Below are 18,248 nucleotides of genomic sequence, written 5' to 3' on the forward strand. Positions count from 1 at the left end.
AAACAAAGCCAAAACAATTAAGAAAATTGAAATAAGAAAATGCATATTGATAATTACCTTAAATGTAAATGAATTAAATATTCCAACCAAAAGACAAACTGGCTGAATGGATAAAAAAACAAGACCAATATATATGCTGTCTACAAGTGACCCATTTCAAATCTAGGGACACATACAGACTAAAACTAAGGGGATGGAAAAATATATTCCATGCAAATGGAAAATTAAAAGAAAGCTGGAGTAGCAATACTCATATCAGACAAAATAGACTTTAAAATAAAGACTATGACAAGAGACAAGGAAGGACACTGCATAATGATCAAAGGATCATTCCAAAAAAGAAGATATAACCATTATAAATATATATGCACCCAATATAGGAGCCCCTTAATATATAAGGCAAATGCTAACAGACAAAAAAGGGGAAATAGACAGTAACACAATAAGAATGAGGGACGTTAGCACCACACTTACACCAATGGAAAGATAGATCATCAATATGGAAGAATTAATAAGGAAAAAAATCCCTAAATGACACATTAGACCAGACAGACTTAATTGATATCTAGAGGATATTCCATCTGAAAGCAACAAAATATGCTTCTTCTCAAGTGCATGTGGAATATTCTCCAGGATATATCACATCTTGGGTCACAAATCAAGCCTCAGTAAATTTAAGAAAATTGAAATCATATCAAGCATCTTTTCAGACTACATTGCTATGAGATTAGAAATCAATTACAAAAAAAACCTGTAAAAAACAAAAGCACAGGGAGGCTAAATGATATATTATTAAATGACCAATGGATCATGGAAGAAATCAAAGAGGAAATTTAAAAATACCTAGAGAAAAGTGACAACAAAAACATGATGATCCAAAACCTATGGGATGCAGCAAAAGCACTTCTAAGAAGGAAGTTTATAGCAATACAATTTTACCTCAGGAAACAAGAGAAATCTCAAATAAACAACTTAACCTTACACCTAAAGCAACTGGAAAAAGAAGAGCAAACAAAACCTAAAGTTAGTAGAAGGAAAGAAATCATAAATATCAGAGAAGAAATAAATTAAATAGACTAAGAAAATAACAGAATAGATCAATGAAACTAAAAGCTGGTTCTTTGAGAAGATAAACAAAATTGACAAACCTTTAGCCAGATGCATCAAGAAAAAAAGGGAGAGGACTCAAATCAATAAAATTAGTAATGAAAAAGGAAAAGTTACAATGGAAACCACAGAAATACAAATGACCACACAGACTACTATAAGCCATTATATGCCAATAAAATGGACAACCTAGAAAAAATAGACAAATTCTTAGAAAGGTACAACCTTCCAAGACTGAACCAGGAAGAAAGAGAAAATATGAACAGATCAATCATAAGTACTGAAATTAAAATTGTAATTAAACTATTTCCAACAAACTGAAGTCCAGGACCAGATGGATTCACAGGCGAATTCTACCAAACATTTAGAGAAGAGTTTACACCTATACTTCTCAAACTATTCCAAAAAACTGCAGAGGAAGGAACATTCCCCAGCTAATTCTATGAGGCCACCATTGCCCTGATACCAAAACCAAAGATATCACAAAAAAAGAAAACTAGAGGCCAATATCACTGATAAACATAGATGCAAAACTTCTCAACAAAATACAGGCAAACCAAATCCAACAACACATTAAAAGGATCATACCCTATGATCAACTGGAATTTATCCGAGGGATTCAAGGATTATTCAACATATGCAAATCAATCAATGGGATGCATCACATTAACAAACTGAAGGATACAAACCATATGATCATCTCAATAAATGCAGAAAATAATTTTACAATATTCAACAACACTTTTGACAGAAACTCTCCAGAAAGTGGGCATCAAGGGAACATACCTCAAGATAATAAAGGCCATATATGACAAAGCCACAGCAAACATCATTCTCAAAGGTGAAAAACTGAAAGCATTTCCTTTAAGATCAGGAACAAGACAAGGATGTTCACTATTGCCACGTTTATTCAACATAGTTTTGGAAGTCCTAGCCATGGCAATCAGAGAAGAAAAAGAAGTAAAAGGAATTCAACTTGGAATAGAAGAAGGAAAACTGTCACTATCTGCACATAACATGATACTATACATAGAAAACCCTAAAGATACTACCAGAAAACTACTAGAGCTCATCTATGAACTCAGTAAAGTTGCAGGATACAAAATGAATGCACAGAAATCTCTTGCATTTCTATACACTGACAATGAAAGTTCAGAAAGAGTAATTGAGGAAACAATCCTATTTACCACTGCAAAAAAAGAATAAAATACCTAGGAATAAACCTACTTAAGGGAGCAGAAAACCTATACACAGAAAACTATAAAATGCTGATGAAAGAAATCAAAGATAACACAAATAGATGGAGAGATATACCATGCATTGGATTGGAAGAATCAATATTGTCAAAATGACTGTACTATCCCAGGTAATCTACAGATGCAATGCATTCCCTGTCAAATTACCAATGGCATTTTTCAGAGAATTAGAACAAAACTTTTACAATTTGTATGGAAACACAAAAGACCACAAATAGCCAAAGCAATCTTGAGAAAGAAAAATGGAGTTGGAGGAATCAGGCTCCCTGACTTCAGGGTATACTACAACCAATATGATACCATCACAGAAACAGAAATATAAGTCAATAGAACAGTATAGAAAATCCAGAAATAAACCCACACTTCTATGGTCACCTAATCTATGACAAAGGAGACAAGAATACACAATGGAGAAAAGACAGTCTCTTCAATAAGTGGTGCTGGGAAAGCTGGAGAGCTACATGAATGAAATTAGAATATTCTCTAACACCATACACAAAATAATAAACTCAAAATGGGTTAAAGACCTAAATGTAACACCAGTTTCCATAAAACTCTTAAAGGAAAACATAGACAGAACACTCTTTGGCATAAATTGCAGCAAGATATTTTTTGATTCAACTCTTAGACTAATGAAAATAAAAAGAAAAATAAACAAATGAGACCTAATTAAAGTTAAAAGCTTTTGCACAGAAAAGGAAACCATAAGCAAAATGAAAAGACAACCATCATCAGAACGGGAGAAAATATTTGCCAATGAAGTAATCTACAAGGGATTAATTTCCAAAATGTACAAACAGCTCATGCAGCTCAATATCAAAAAAACAAACAACCCAATCAAAAAATGGGCAGAAGACCTAAACAGACATTTCTCCAAAGAAGACATGCAGATGGTCAAAAAGCAAGTGAAAAAATGCTCAACATCACTACTGATTAGTGAAATACAAATCAAAACTTCAGTGAGGTATCACCTCACATTTTTCAAAATGCCCATCATCGAAAATCTACAAACAATAAATGATAGAGAGGATGTGGAGAAAAGGGAACCCTCCTACACTGTTGGTGGGAATGTAAATTGGTAGAGCCACTATGGAGAACAGTGTTTAGGTTCCTTAAAAAACTAAAAATAGAGCTACCATACGATCCAGCAATTCCATTCCTGGGCATATATCCCAGGATACCTATATGTATAACTAATTTGCTTTGTTATACAGCAGAAACTCACACAACATTGTAAATCAACTGTACTCCAATAAAAATTAATTTAAAAAACAAATAAATAAATTAGTTTTTCACCTGTTACACTGCCTTACATCAATTTAATTATTAGGCCAGCCAAAGAACCTAAAAAGGCAGAAGGAAAATTTTCCTCCCCAACACAGAGAACCATATTAGATAGTTATAGGCCAGTTGTTTCATGAGGGCCTTTATAAGCATTGGCTTCCTAAAGTCATTACTTTCTTAAAGCTGTCTGATCATACATGATTTGAGCAGCACATTATTTTCAAATACAACATTCACAATATGCCATAATGAAAGCTTTGATAATACAACCAGTGTTTCAATAGTGTCCTGTTACAAGGTGAACAGATTCTTATTGAACTTATAAAAATAACTATATTGTCCCTGTACCATACTGTTTTGATTACTGTAGTTTTGCAGTATAGTGTGAAATCAGGGAGTCTGATGCCTCCAACTCCATTTTTCTTTCTCAAGAATGCTTCAGTTATTTGGGGTCTTTTGTGTTTCCCTATACATTTAAAAATTTTTTGTTCTATGAAAAATTACATTGCTAATTTGATAGGGATTGCATTGAATCTGTAGGTTGCCTTTGATACTATGTTCATTTTGACAATATTGATTCTTTCAATCCAAGAAGATGGTATTTCTTTCCATTTGTCTGTGTTATCTTTGATTTCTTTCATCAGCATCATATAGTTTTCTGAGTACAGAAATTTTTCCTCCATAGGTAGGTTATTCCTAGGTAAAAAGAAATATAGATCAACGGAACAGGATAGAAAGCCCAGAAATAAACCCATACCTCTATGGTCAATTAATCTACAACAAAGGAAGCAAGAATATACAGTGGAGAAAAGGCAGTCTCTTAAGTAAGTGGTACTGGGAAAATTGGACAGCTACACATAAAAGAATGAAATTAGAACATTTTCTAATACCATAAACAAAAATAAACTCAAAATGGATTAAAGACCTAAGTAAACTGGATACTATAAAACTAGAGGAAAACGTAGGCATTATACACTTTGACATAAATTGCAGCAATATATTTTTGGATCCATCTCCTAGAGTAACAGAAATACAAACAAAAATAAACAAACGGAACCTGATTAAATTTAAAAGCTTTTGCACAGGAAAGAAAACCATAAACAAAATGAAATGACAACTTACAGAATTGGAGAAAATATTTGTAAACAATGTGACAAACAAGGGATTAATCTTTAAAATATACGAAGAGCTCATACAGCTCATATAAAAAAATAAAATAAACAACCCAGTCAAAAATAGGCAAAAGATCTGAATAGACATTTCTCCAAAGATATACAGATGGCCAAAAGGCACATCCCACTCCTGGCCATATATCTGGAGAAAACCTTAATTAAAAAAAATAATGAACCCCAGTGTTCATTGCAGCACTGCTTACAACAGGCAAGACATGAAAGCAACCTAAATATCCATTGGCAGATGAATGGATAAAGAAGATGTATATATATACACACTGGAATATTACTCAACCATAATAAAGAATGAAATAATGCCGTTTGCAGCAACGTGGATGGACCTAGAAATTATTATACTAAGTGAAGTAAGCCAGACAGAGAAAGACAAATATCATATGATATCACTTATATGTGGAATCTAAAAAAACTGATACAAATGAACTTATAGAAAAAGCAGAAATAGGCCCACAGTCATAGAAAACAAACTTATGGTACCAAAGGGGAAAGGGGTGGGATAAATTAGGAGTTTGGGATTAACATATACACATTACTATATTAAAATAGATAACCAAGAAGGACTTCCTGTATAGCACAGGGAACTAGACTCAATATTTTGTAATAACTTATATGGGAAAAGAATCTGAAAAAAATATATATATTCAGAATATATATATATAGATATATAACTGAATATATATATAATCTGAATATGTATGTATAATCTGAATATATATATATATGAACCACTTTGCTGTACACTTGAAACTAACACAACATTGTAAATCAACTATACTTCAATAAAAAATTTTAAAGAATTTAAAAAATAACTATAACTGTAAGTTACATGGAGTTCAAGATATAAAGATTACCTTAATTATGAAAAACTAATTTTAAAAACAGTAATGTTTCAAACAGAAAGTCACAAAAACCATAATCAACCTTATCAGTTTATTCATCCCTATGGATTTAATTCTTATTCTGCTTGATCTTGGGTTATCAGTTTTATAAATCCATCAGTTTTTTCATTTCTTCTGGAAACTCTTTTTCAGGTCAGAGTCACATTTAAATTTCAAGTGATGTGGCATTTATCTTTCGAGCTTTTAGCTGATTGTAAACACTTTCAGACAAGTATCAAAGTCTAATGATAACTATCAATGAATGACAAATGACTTAAAGCTGCCATGGTTAAAGTCTGGTGAGAGTTTATTTGAAAAGAATAATTAGTTATTTTTGCAGCATGCAACATCTTACTATAATAATCAGACAATGGAGGTATAGATGAATTTCTATGAATTTCATACTATTTCTGCAATACCAATATTAGTAACATATACTCCCACACATATAACCTACAAAGTTTGATCTCAGAGTGGGACAAAATGGCAAAGTAGGAATATCCTGGGCTTACCTCTTCTCATAGATATACCAAAACTATAACTACCCATAGAGGAACTATTTTTGAGAATGACCTGAAAACTAACAGAACTAAGGATAAAAAGGGAAAAACACATTGAGATTGGTAACAGCGGCTGAGATTCAATATGGTCAGGACTCACTCCCCCAGTGTGGTGACCCACAGGCAGGAAAGGATATCACAGCTTCAGTGATCCTCCCTGAGGAGCAAGGGAGTCTAATCTCACACTGGGCTCAGCCCAGAGGACTTCACCCCTATAATGTTTAGCTTTGAAAAACAACAGGACTTATGTCCAGGAGAGCCGGAGTGCTGCAGGAAATTGAGACTCTGCTCTTTAAAGGGCACAGGCAAAAACTCACTCACTGTGAGTCCCAGAAAAGAAGTTTAAATACTGCCAGGGTTGGGCTTCCCTGGTGGCGCAGTGGTTGAGAGTCCGCCTGCCGATGCAGGGGACACGGGTTCCTGCCCCGGTCCGGGAAGATCCCACATGCCGCGGAGCGGCTGAGCCTGTGAGCCATGGCCTCTGAGCCTGCGCGTCCGGAGCCTGTGCTCCGCAATGGGAGAGGCCACAACAGTGAGAGGCCCGTATACAGCAAAAAAAAAAAAAAAAAAAAAAAAAAAATACTGCCAGGGTCATACATGAAGGAGATTCATTGACTAATTTTAAGGTGTGTGTCAAAGAAGCAGATATTTTTGGGGACTATTTCTGACTCTGTTCATCTACCTTACTAACACCTATCTCCTTGCCTAGGGTTCATCTGCAGACCTGCCCAGCCAGAGTCCCTGCAAAGTCCCACCCCACCAGTCCCTTGACCAGAACTAGAGGTGCTCCAAAGAATGCCCTGCCATGCCATACCTGAGTGGTGCCCATGGATGGCACCAGAGTCCCTCCAAAGCAACTCCTACTATAGCAGTAGGCTGTGCACACAAGAGAGCTGAAAATGGTCTTGACCAGGCCTTAAAGAAATCTGCACTGGAGATGAAGCCTACACACTAGCAAACCTGCATCAATTGTGGACCAGCCACAATAGGAAGGTAAATGCAGCTGACACAGGGGATAATAATGAAACATTTGGTTCTGGTGACCAGAGGAGACTGTGCTACTAGGCGTCATGGGATGTCTTCTATATAAAGCCACTCTTTCAAGACCAGTAGATGTACCTGATACATCTAATACTAGAAAGAAAAAACAAAATTAAGCAAAATGAGGAGACAAAGAGAGATGTTCCAAATGAAAGAACAAGAAAAACATCAGAAAAAGAACTAAACTGAACATAAGCAATCTAACAGTTAAAGAGCTCAAAGTAATTGTCATATAGATACTCACTGAACTCAGGAGAAGAATGGGGAAGCACATTGAGAAATTCAGAAAGAAATAAAAAATGTATATTTTAAAAAAAGCAGGAGAGAGGGGGAAGATGGTGGAAGAGTAAGATGTGGAGATCACCTTCCTCCCCACAGATACATCAGAAATACATCTACAGGTGGAACTGCTCCTATAGAACACCCACTGAACGCTGGCAAAAGACCTAAGACCTCCCAAAAGGCAAGAAACTCCCCACGTACCTGGATAGGGCAAAAGAAAAAAGAATAAACAGAGACAAAAGAATAGGGATGGGAACTGCACCCTATTCCCAGTGGGTGCTGAGAAGGAAGAAAGTGGGAGGGAGCTGAGAAGGAAGAAAGCTTCCACACGCTAGGAAGCCCTTTTGTGGAAGAGACTGCGGGTGGCGGAGGTGGGTGGAGCTTCGGAGCCATGGAGGAGAGCGCAGCAACAGGGGTGTGGAGGGCAAAGCAGAGAGATTCCCGCACAGAGGATCAGTGGCGACCGGCACTCACCAGCCCGAGAGGCTTCTCTGCTCACTCGCCGGGGTGGGTGGGCGCTGGGAGCTGAGGCTCGGGCTTCAGAGGTCAGATCCCAGGTAAAGGACTGGTGGCGTGAACACAGCCTGAAGGGGGCTAGTGCACCACGGCTAGCTGGGAGGGAGTCTGGGGAAAAGTCTGGACCTGCCTAAGAGGCAAGTGACTTTTTCTTCCCTCTTTGTTTTCTGGTGCGCAAGGAGAGGAGATTAAGAGCGCTGTTTAAAGGAGCTGCAGAGACAGGCGCGAGCCGCGGCTATCACCGCGGACCACAGAGATGGGCATGACATGCTAAGGCTGCTGCTGCCGCCAGCAAGAAGCCTGAGTGCAAGCACAGGTCACTATCCACACCTCCCCTACCGGGAGCCTGTGCAGCCCGCCACTACCAGGGTCCCAGGATGCAGGATCAACTTCCCCGGGAAAACGCATGGCATGCATCAGGCTGGTGCAATGTCTCGCCAGCCTCTTCCACTGCAGGATTGCCCTGCACTCTGTGCCCCTCACCCCCCGAGCCTCAGTGAGCCACAGCCCCCAAAACAGTGGCTCCTTTAACCCCATCCTGTCTGAGCGAAGAACAGACGCCCTCTGACGACCGACAAGCAGAAGCCGGGCCAAATCCAAAGCTGAGCACCAGGAGCTGTTCGAACAAAGAAGAGAAAGGGAAATTTCTCCCAGAAGCCTCAGAAGCAGCAGATTAAATCTCCACAATCAACTTGATGTACCCTGCATTGGTAGAATACCTGAATAGACAAGGAATCATCTCAAATTGAGGACGTGGACTTTGAGAGCAAGATTTATTATTTTTTCCCCTTTTCCTCCTTTTGTGAGTGTGTATCTGCATGCTTCTGTGGGAGATTTTGTCTGTATAGCTTTGCTTTCACCATTTGTTCTAGGGTTCTGTCCATCTGTTTTGTTTCGTTGTTTTGTTTTGCTTTTTAAAAGTTTATTTTCTTACTAATTATTTTGTACTGTTTATTTTAATAAATTTATATTTTATCTTACTTTATTTTATTTTATCTTCTTCCTTCCTTTCTTTCGTTCTTTCTTTCTTTCTTTCTTTCTTTCTTTCTTTCTTTCTTTCTGTCTTTCTTTCCTTCTTTCTATTTTTTCTCCCTTTTATTCTGAGCCATGTGGAGGATAGGCTCTTAGTGCTCCAGTCCAGGAGTCAGTGCTGTGCCTCTGAGGTGGGAGAGCCAACTTCAGGACACTGGACCACAAGAGACCTCCCAGCTCCACATAATATCAAATGGTGAAAATCTCCCAGAGATCGCCATCTCAACAAAAACACCCAGCTTCACTAAATGACCAGCAAGCTACAGTGCTGGACACCCTATGCCAAACTAGCAAAACAGGAACAAAATTCTACCCATTAATGGAGAGCCTGCCTAAAATAATAATAAGGCCACAGACACCCCAAAAACACCAATAGACGTGGACCTGCCCACCAGAAAGACAAGATCCAGCCTCATACACCAGAACACAGGCACTAGTCCCCTCCACCAGAAAGCATACACAACCCACTGAACAACCTTAGGCACTGGGGACACACACCAGAAACAAGGGAACTATGAACCTGCAGCCTGCAAAAAGAAGACCTCAAACACAGTAAGAAAAGCAAAATGAGAAGACAGACAAACACACAGTAGATGAGTGAGCAAGATAAACACCCACCAGACTGAACAAATGAAGAGGAAAGAGGCAGTCTACCTGAAAAAGAATTCAGAATAATGACAGTAAAGATGATACAAAATCTTGGAAATAGAATAGACAAAATGCAAGAAACATTTAACAAGGACCTGAAAGAACTAAAGAGAAAAAAAGTAACAATGAACAACACAATAAATGAAATTAAAAATACTCTAGAAGGGATCAACAGCAGAAGAACTGAGGCAGAAGAATGATAAGTGACCTGGAAGATAAAATGGTGGAAATAAAAACTGCAGAGAAGAATAAAGAAAAAAGAATGAAAAGAACTGATGACAGTCTCAGAGATCTCTGGGACAACATTAAACTCACCATCATTTGAAATATAGGGGTCCCAGAAGAAGAAGAGAAAAAAAAAAGGACTGAGAAAATATTTCAATATATTATAATTGAAAACTTCACTAATAAGGGAAAGGAAATAGCTAATCAAGTTCAGGAAGCACACAGAGTCCCATACAGTATAAATCCAAGGAGAAACATGCCAAGACACATATTAATCAAACGATCAAAAATTAAATACAAAAAAAACATATTAAAGCGGCAAGGGAAAAACAACAAGTAACACACAAGGGAATCCCCATAAGGATAACAGCTGATCTTTCAGCAAAAACTCTACAAGCCAGAAGGGACTGGCAGGACATATTTAAACTGATGAAAGAGAAAAAGCTGCAACCAAGATTACTCTACCCAGGAAGGATCTCATTCAGATTTGATGGAGAAATTAAAACCTTTACAGACAAGCAAAATCTGAGAGAGTTCAGCACCACCAAACCAGCTTTACAACAAATGCTAAAGGAACTTCTCTAGGCAAGAAACACAATAGAAGGAAAAGACTTACAATAACGAACCCAAAACAATTAAGAAAATGGAAATAGGAACATACATATCGATAATTACCTTAAATGTAAATGGACTAAATGCTCCCAACAAAACACACAGACTGGCTGAATGGATACAAAACCAAGACCCATATATTTGCTGTCTACAAGAGACCGCTTCAGACCTACAGACACATACAGACTGAAAGAAAGGAGATGGAAAAAGATATTTCATGCAAATGGAAACCAAAAGAAAGCTGGAGTAGCAATTCTCATGTCAGAAAAAATTGACTTTAAAACAAAGACTATTAGAAGGGACAAAGAAGGACACTACATAAAGATCAAGCGATCGATCCAAGAAGAACATATAGCAATTGTAAATATTTATGCACCCAGCATAGGAGCACCTCAATACATAAGGCAAATACTAATAGCCATAAAACGGGTAATTGACAGTAACACATTCAGAGTAGGGGACTTTAACACCCCACTTTCACCAATGGACAGATCATCCAAAATGAAAATAAATAAGGAAACACAAGCTTTAAATGATACATTAAACAAGGTGGACTTAATTGATATTTGTAGGACACTCCATCCAAAAACTACAGAATACACATTTTTCTCAAGAGCTCATGGAACGTTCTCCAGGATACATCATATCTTGGGTCACAAATCAACCCTTGGTAAATTTAAGAGAATTGAAACTTTATCAAGTATCATTTTGACCACAGCGCTATGAGACTAGATATCAATTACAGGAAAAGATCTGTAAAAAAATACAAACATATGGAGGCTAAACAATACACTACTTAATAACGAAGTGATCACTGAAGGAATCAAAGAGGAAATCAAAAAATACCTAGAAACAAATGACAATGGAGACACGACGACCCAAAATCTGTGTGATGCAGCAAAAGCAGTTCTAAGAGGAAAGTTTATAGCAATACAATCCTACCTTAAGAAACAGGAAACATCTCGAAAAAAACAACCTAACCTTGCACCTAAAGCAATTAGAGAAAGAAGAACTAAAAATCCCCAAAGTTAGCAGAGAGATAGAAATCCTAAAAATCAGATCAGAAATAAATGAAAAAGAAATGAAGGAAACGATAGCAAAGATCAATAAAACTAAAAGCTGGTTCTTTGAGAAGATAAACAAAATTGATAAACCATTAGCCAGACCCATCAAGAAAAATCAGGGAGAAGACTCAATAGAATTAGAAATGAAAAAGGAGAAGTAACAACTGACACTGCAGAAATACAAAAGATCATGAGAGATTACTACAAGCAATTCTATGCCAATAAAATGGACAACCTGGAAGAAATGGACAACTTCTTAGAAATACACAACCTGCCAAGACTGAATCAGGAAGAAATAGAAAATATGAACAGACCAATCACAAGCACTGAAATTGAAACTGTGATTAAAAATCTTCCAACAAACAAAAGCCCAGGACCAGATGGCTTCACAGTCTAATCCTATCAAACATTTAGAGAAGAGATAATACCTATCCTTCTCAATCTCTTCCAAAATATAGCAGATGGAGGAACACTCCCAAACTCATTCTACGAAGCCACCAACACCCTGATACCAAAACCAGACAAGGATGTCACAAAGAAACAAAACTACAGGCCAGTATCACTGATGAACATAGATGCAAAAGTCCTCAACAAAATACTAGCAAACAGAATCCAACAGCACATTAAAAGGATCATACACCATGATCAAGTGTGGTTTATACCAGGAATGCAAGGATTCTTCAATATATGCAAATCAATCAACGTGATACAGCATATTAACAAATTGAAGGAGAAAAACCATTTGACCATCTCAATATATTCAGAGAAACCTTTCAAAAAAATTCAACATCATTTACTAAAAAAAATTCTCCAGAAAGTAGGCACAGAGGGAAAGTTCCTCAACATAATAAAGGACATATATTACAATCCCACTGCCAACATCATCCTAAATGGTGTAAATATGAAACCATTTCCACTAAGATCAGGAGCAAGACAAGGTTGCCCACTCTCACCACTCTGATTCAACACAGTTTTGGAAGTTTTAGCCACAGCAATCAGAGCAGATAAGGAAATAAAAGGAATCCAAATCAGAAAAGAAGAAGTAAAGCTGTCACTGTTTGCAGATGACATGATACTATACATAGAGAATCCTAAAGATGCTACCAGAATACTACTAGAGCTAATCAATGAATTTGGTAACGTAGCAGGATACAAAATTAATGCACAGAAATCTCTGGCAATTCTATACACTAATGATGAAAAATCTGAAAGTGAAATTAAGAAAACACTCCCATTTACCATTGCAACAATAGATGGAGAGATATACCATGTTCTTGCATTGGAAGAATCAACATTGTGAAAATGACGCTACTACCCAAAGCACTCTATAGATTCAATGCAATCCCTATCAAACTACCACTGGCATTTTTCCCATAACTAGAACAAAAAAATTCACAACTTGTATGGAGACACAAAAGACCCCGAATAGCCAAAGCAATCAATCTTGAGAACGAAAAGTGGAGCTGGAGGAATCAGGCTCCCTGACTTCAGACTATACTACAAAGCTACAGTAATCAAGACAGTATGGTACTGGCACAAAAACAGAAAGATAGATCAATGGAACAGGATAGAAAGCCCAGAGATAAACTCACGCACATAGGGTCACCTTACCTTTGATAAAGGAGGCAGGAATGTACAGTGAAGAAAGGACAGCCTCTTCAATAAGTGGTGCTGGGAAAACTGTAGAGGTACATGTAAAAGTATGAGATTAGATCACTCCCTAACACCATACCCAAAAAGAAGCTCAAAATGGATTAAAGACCTAAATGTAAGGCCAGAAACTATCAAACTCTTAGAAGAAAACATAGGCACAACACACTGTGACATAATCACAGCAAGATCCTTTTTGACCCACCTCCTAGAGAAATGGAAATAAAACAAAAATAAAGTAATGGGACCTAATGAAACTTCAAAGCTTTTGCACAGCATAGGAAACCGTAAACAAGACCAAAAGACAACCCTCAGAATGGGAGAAAATATTTGCAAATGAAGCAACTGACAAAAGATTAATCTCCAAACTTTACAAGCAGCTCATGCAGCTCAATAACAAAAAAACAAAAAACCCAATCCAAAAATGGGTAGAAGACCTAAATAGACATTTCTCCAAAGAAGATATACATATTGCCAACAAACACATGAAAGAATGCTCCACATCATTAATCATTAGAGAAATGCAAATCAAAACTACAATGAGAGGCTCTGTCCCTCACTCGCCACCGACGGCCTGTCTCGTCGCCCAGTAGCCGTGCCGCTGCCCCAGAAATGCTTCGATTGCCCGCAGTCCTTCGCCAGATTAGGCCAGTGTCCAGGGTACTGGCTCCTCATCTCACTCGGGCTTATGCCAAAGATGTAAAATTTGGTGCAGATGCCCGAGCCTTAATGCTTCAAGGTGTAGACCTTTTAGCTGATGCTGTAGCCGTTACTATGGGGCCAAAGGGAAGGACGGTGATTATTGAACAGAGTTGGGGAAGTCCCAAAGTGACAAAAGATGGTGTAACTGTTGCAAAGTCCATTGACTTAAAAGATAAATATAAAAATATTGGCGCGAAACTTGTTCAAGATGTTGCCAATAACACAAACGAAGAGGCTGGGGATGGCACCACTACTGCGACTGTACTGGCACGCTCCATTGCTAAGGAAGGCTTCGAGAAGATTAGCAAAGGTGCTAATCCCGTGGAAATCAGGAGAGGTGTGATGTTAGCTGTTGATGCTGTAATTGCTGAACTTAAGAAGCAGTCTAAACCTGTGACAACCCCGGAAGAGATCGCCCAGGTTGCTACGATTTCTGCAAATGGAGACAAAGAAATCGGCAGCATCATTTCTGATGCGATGAAAAAGGTTGGAAGAAAGGGCGTTATCACAGTAAAGGATGGAAAAACACTGAATGATGAATTAGAAATTATTGAAGGCATGAAGTTTGATAGAGGGTATATCTCTCCATACTTTATTAATACATCAAAAGGTCAGAAATGTGAATTCCAAGATGCCTATGTTCTGTTAAGTGAAAAGAAAATTTCTAGTGTCCAGTCCATTGTTCCTGCTCTTGAAATTGCCAATGCTCACCGTAAGCCCTTGGTCATAATTGCTGAAGACGTGGATGGAGAGGCTCTAAGTACACTCGTTTTGAATAGGCTGAAAGTTGGTCTTCAGGTTGTAGCAGTCAAAGCTCCAGGTTTTGGTGACAATAGAAAGAACCAGCTTAAAGACATGGCTATTGCTACTGGTGGTGCAGTATTTGGAGAAGAAGGACTAACTCTAAATCTTGAAGATGTTCAGCCTCATGACTTAGGAAAAGTTGGAGAGGTCATTGTGACCAAAGACGATGCCATGCTCTTGAAAGGAAAAGGTGACAAGGCTCAAATTGAAAAGCGTATTCAAGAAATCATCGAGCAGTTAGATATTACAACTAGTGAATATGAAAAGGAAAAATTGAATGAACGTCTGGCAAAACTCTCAGATGGTGTTGCTGTGCTAAAGGTTGGTGGGACAAGTGATGTTGAAGTGAATGAAAAGAAAGACAGAGTTACAGATGCCCTTAATGCTACACGAGCTGCTGTTGAAGAAGGCATGGTTTTGGGAGGGGGCTGTGCCCTGCTTCGGTGCCTTCCAGCCTTGGATTCAATAACTCCAGCTAATGAAGATCAAAAAATTGGTATAGAAATTATTAAAAAAGCACTCAAAATTCCTGCAATGACCATTGCTAAGAATGCAGGTGTCGAAGGATCGTTGATAGTTGAGAAAATTTTGCAAAGTTCTTCAGAAATTGGTTATGATGCTATGCTTGGAGATTTTGTGAATATGGTGGAAAAAGGAATCATTGATCCAACTAAGGTTGTAAGAACTGCATTACTGGATGCTGCTGGAGTGGCCTCTCTGTTAACTACAGCAGAAGTTGTAGTCACAGAAATTCCTAAAGAAGAGAAGGATCCTGGAATGGGCGGAATGGGTGGGATGGGAGGTGGGATGGGAGGTGGCATGTTCTAATTCCTAGAATAGGGCTTTACCATCATTAATGAGCTGTGAGAGGAAGCTCGAGGCAGCGTTCCTCACCAATAACTTTGAGAGGTCAGTTACAGGAGATGACTGAAGAAAAGGCTGGCTGATGTTTAAGAAAATCACTATAACCATCAGTTACTGGTTTCAGTTGACAACATAGAATGGTTTACTGCTGTCATTGTCCATGCCTACAGATAATTTATTTTGTATTTTTGAATAAAGACATTTGTACATTCCTGGTAAATGAGTATAAGAGCCATGCACCAATGTACTGCTTTCAACTTAAATCACTGAGGCATTTTTACTACTATTCTGTTAAAATCAGGATTTTAGTGATTGCCATCAACAGATGAGAAGTTAAGAAGCAGCCTTTCTGTGGAGAGTAAGAATAATTGTGTACAGAGTAGAGCAATATCCAATCATGTGACAACCTTTGTGTAATAAAAATTGTTTAAAGTTAAAAAAAAAAAAAAAACTACAATGAGATATCATCTCACACCAGTCAGAATGGCCATCATCAAAAAATCTAGAAACAATAAATGCTGGAGAGGGTGTGGAGAAAAGGGAACACTCTTGCACTGCTGGTGGGAATGTGTATTGGTACAGCCACTATGGAGAACAGTATGGAGGTTCCTTAAAAAACTACAAATAGAACTACCATATGACCCAGCAATCCCACTACTGGGCATATACCCTGAGAAAACCATAATTCAAAAAGAGTCATGTACCAAAATTTTCATTGCTCCTCTATTTACAATAGCCCTAGGTGGAAACAACCTAAGTGTCCATCATCGGATGAATGGATAAAGAAGATGTGGCACATACATACAATGGAATATTACTCAGCCATAAGAAACCCAAAGAAACCCACACTAAGAGACATTATAAATAAAATGTCAAAAGTTAAAGACAAAGAGAGGATCTTAAAAGTAGCCACACAGAGGAAAGTTACATTTTGGGAAGCCTCCTTAACACTATCAGCTGACTTTACAGGGAAAATTTTATAGGCCTGAGGGGATTGGCATGATATATTCAAAGGGCTGAAAAGAACACATTAGCAACCAAGAATACTCTGTCTGGCAAGATTGTCATTCAGAATTGAAAGAGAGGGTTTCCTGAATAAGCAAAAGCAAGAGTAATGAACCACCAGTAAAGTGACTTACAAGAAATATGAAAGATTTCTTTAAAGGGAAAAGAAATGGTTATAGCTATAGAAAAAAGAATTATGAAAGAAAAACATCTCACTAATAAAGGAAACATGAAGTAAAAGTAGTAAATAACCACCTATATAGCTAGTATGAAGGTTAAAAAACAGAACACTAGTGATAAAATCTTCTATGTCTAAAACAGTTAAGTGGCACACAAAACTTTTAAATACAAAATATGATGTCAAAGTCATAAAATGTGGAGGGGGGAAGAAAAATGTAGTGGTTTTAGAACACAAACCTAAGTGACCATCAACCTAAAATAGATTACTATATACGTAGCTTGTTATATAAGAAATTTATGGTAACCACAACCAAAAACCGACAATTGATACACACACACAAGAAAACAAAACAGAGTGTGAGGGAGAAAAGAATACAAATTAAGATTTTTAAATCTATTGAATCATAAGGCTAGAGAGCAAAAAAAGAAGGAAAGAAAGAGCAACAACAACAAAACAGAAAACAATTAGCAAAATGGCAATGTGTCACTAACCACTTTAAACATAATTGGACCAAAAATGTTCCAAGTAAAGAACATAAGGTGGCTGAATGGATATATATATAGCTTTAAGAGACTCACTTCTGATCTAAAGACACACACAGACTGAAAGTTAGATGATGGAATATATATTCTATGCACATGGAAATGAAAAGAAAGCTGGGGTAGCAATAGTTATATCAGACAAAAATGATTTTAAAACAAAGGCTGTGACAAGAGACAAAGAAAAGCATTAAATAATAATTTTTAAAGAAAACCTTCAACAAGAAGATGTAAAACTTGTAAGTATATATGCAGCCAACATAGAGTCACCTATATACTTAAAGCAAATATTAACAGGCAATAAGGGAGAAATCAACAGTAATGATATTAGGGAAACTTAACATTCCACTGACATCAATAGATAGATAATCTACACAGAAAATCAATAATAAAGCACTGGCCTTAAACGACACTTTAGATCAGATAGCTTTAGCAGCTATATATTGGGTTGGCCAAAAAGTTCATTCAGTTTTAAGTAAAAATAAAAGATACATTTTTCATTTTCACCAAGAATTTAATTGAACAATGTATTCAGTAACACAATGAACATTTTGGCCAATCCATTACAAAACATTTGATCCAAAAACAGCAAAATATAAGTGTTTTTTTTCCAAATGCACATAGAATATGCTCCAGGATAGGTCACATATTAAGCCACAAAACAAGTTTTGATAAGACTAAGAAAATTGAAATTATATCAAACATTTTTGTTTTTGTCACAATAGTACAAGACTTGAAATCAACTTCAAAAAGACAAAAAACCCACAAACGTGGAGTCTAAACAATATGCTAACCAAAAACCAATGAT

General features: G+C 37.3%; 2 pseudogenes; one reads left to right on the forward strand and one right to left on the reverse strand.

Annotated features, from left to right (window-relative positions):
* LOC132596747 (mediator of RNA polymerase II transcription subunit 28 pseudogene) overlaps positions 1-18,248 on the reverse strand; it is a 43,435-nt pseudogene that overhangs the window by 9,783 nt on the left and 15,404 nt on the right.
* LOC115849744 (60 kDa heat shock protein, mitochondrial pseudogene) lies at positions 13,898-15,935 on the forward strand (annotated as a pseudogene).

This window comes from Globicephala melas, chromosome 2 (assembly GCF_963455315.2).
Source record: "Globicephala melas chromosome 2, mGloMel1.2, whole genome shotgun sequence".
In the NCBI taxonomy this organism is placed as follows: domain Eukaryota; kingdom Metazoa; phylum Chordata; class Mammalia; order Artiodactyla; family Delphinidae; genus Globicephala; species Globicephala melas.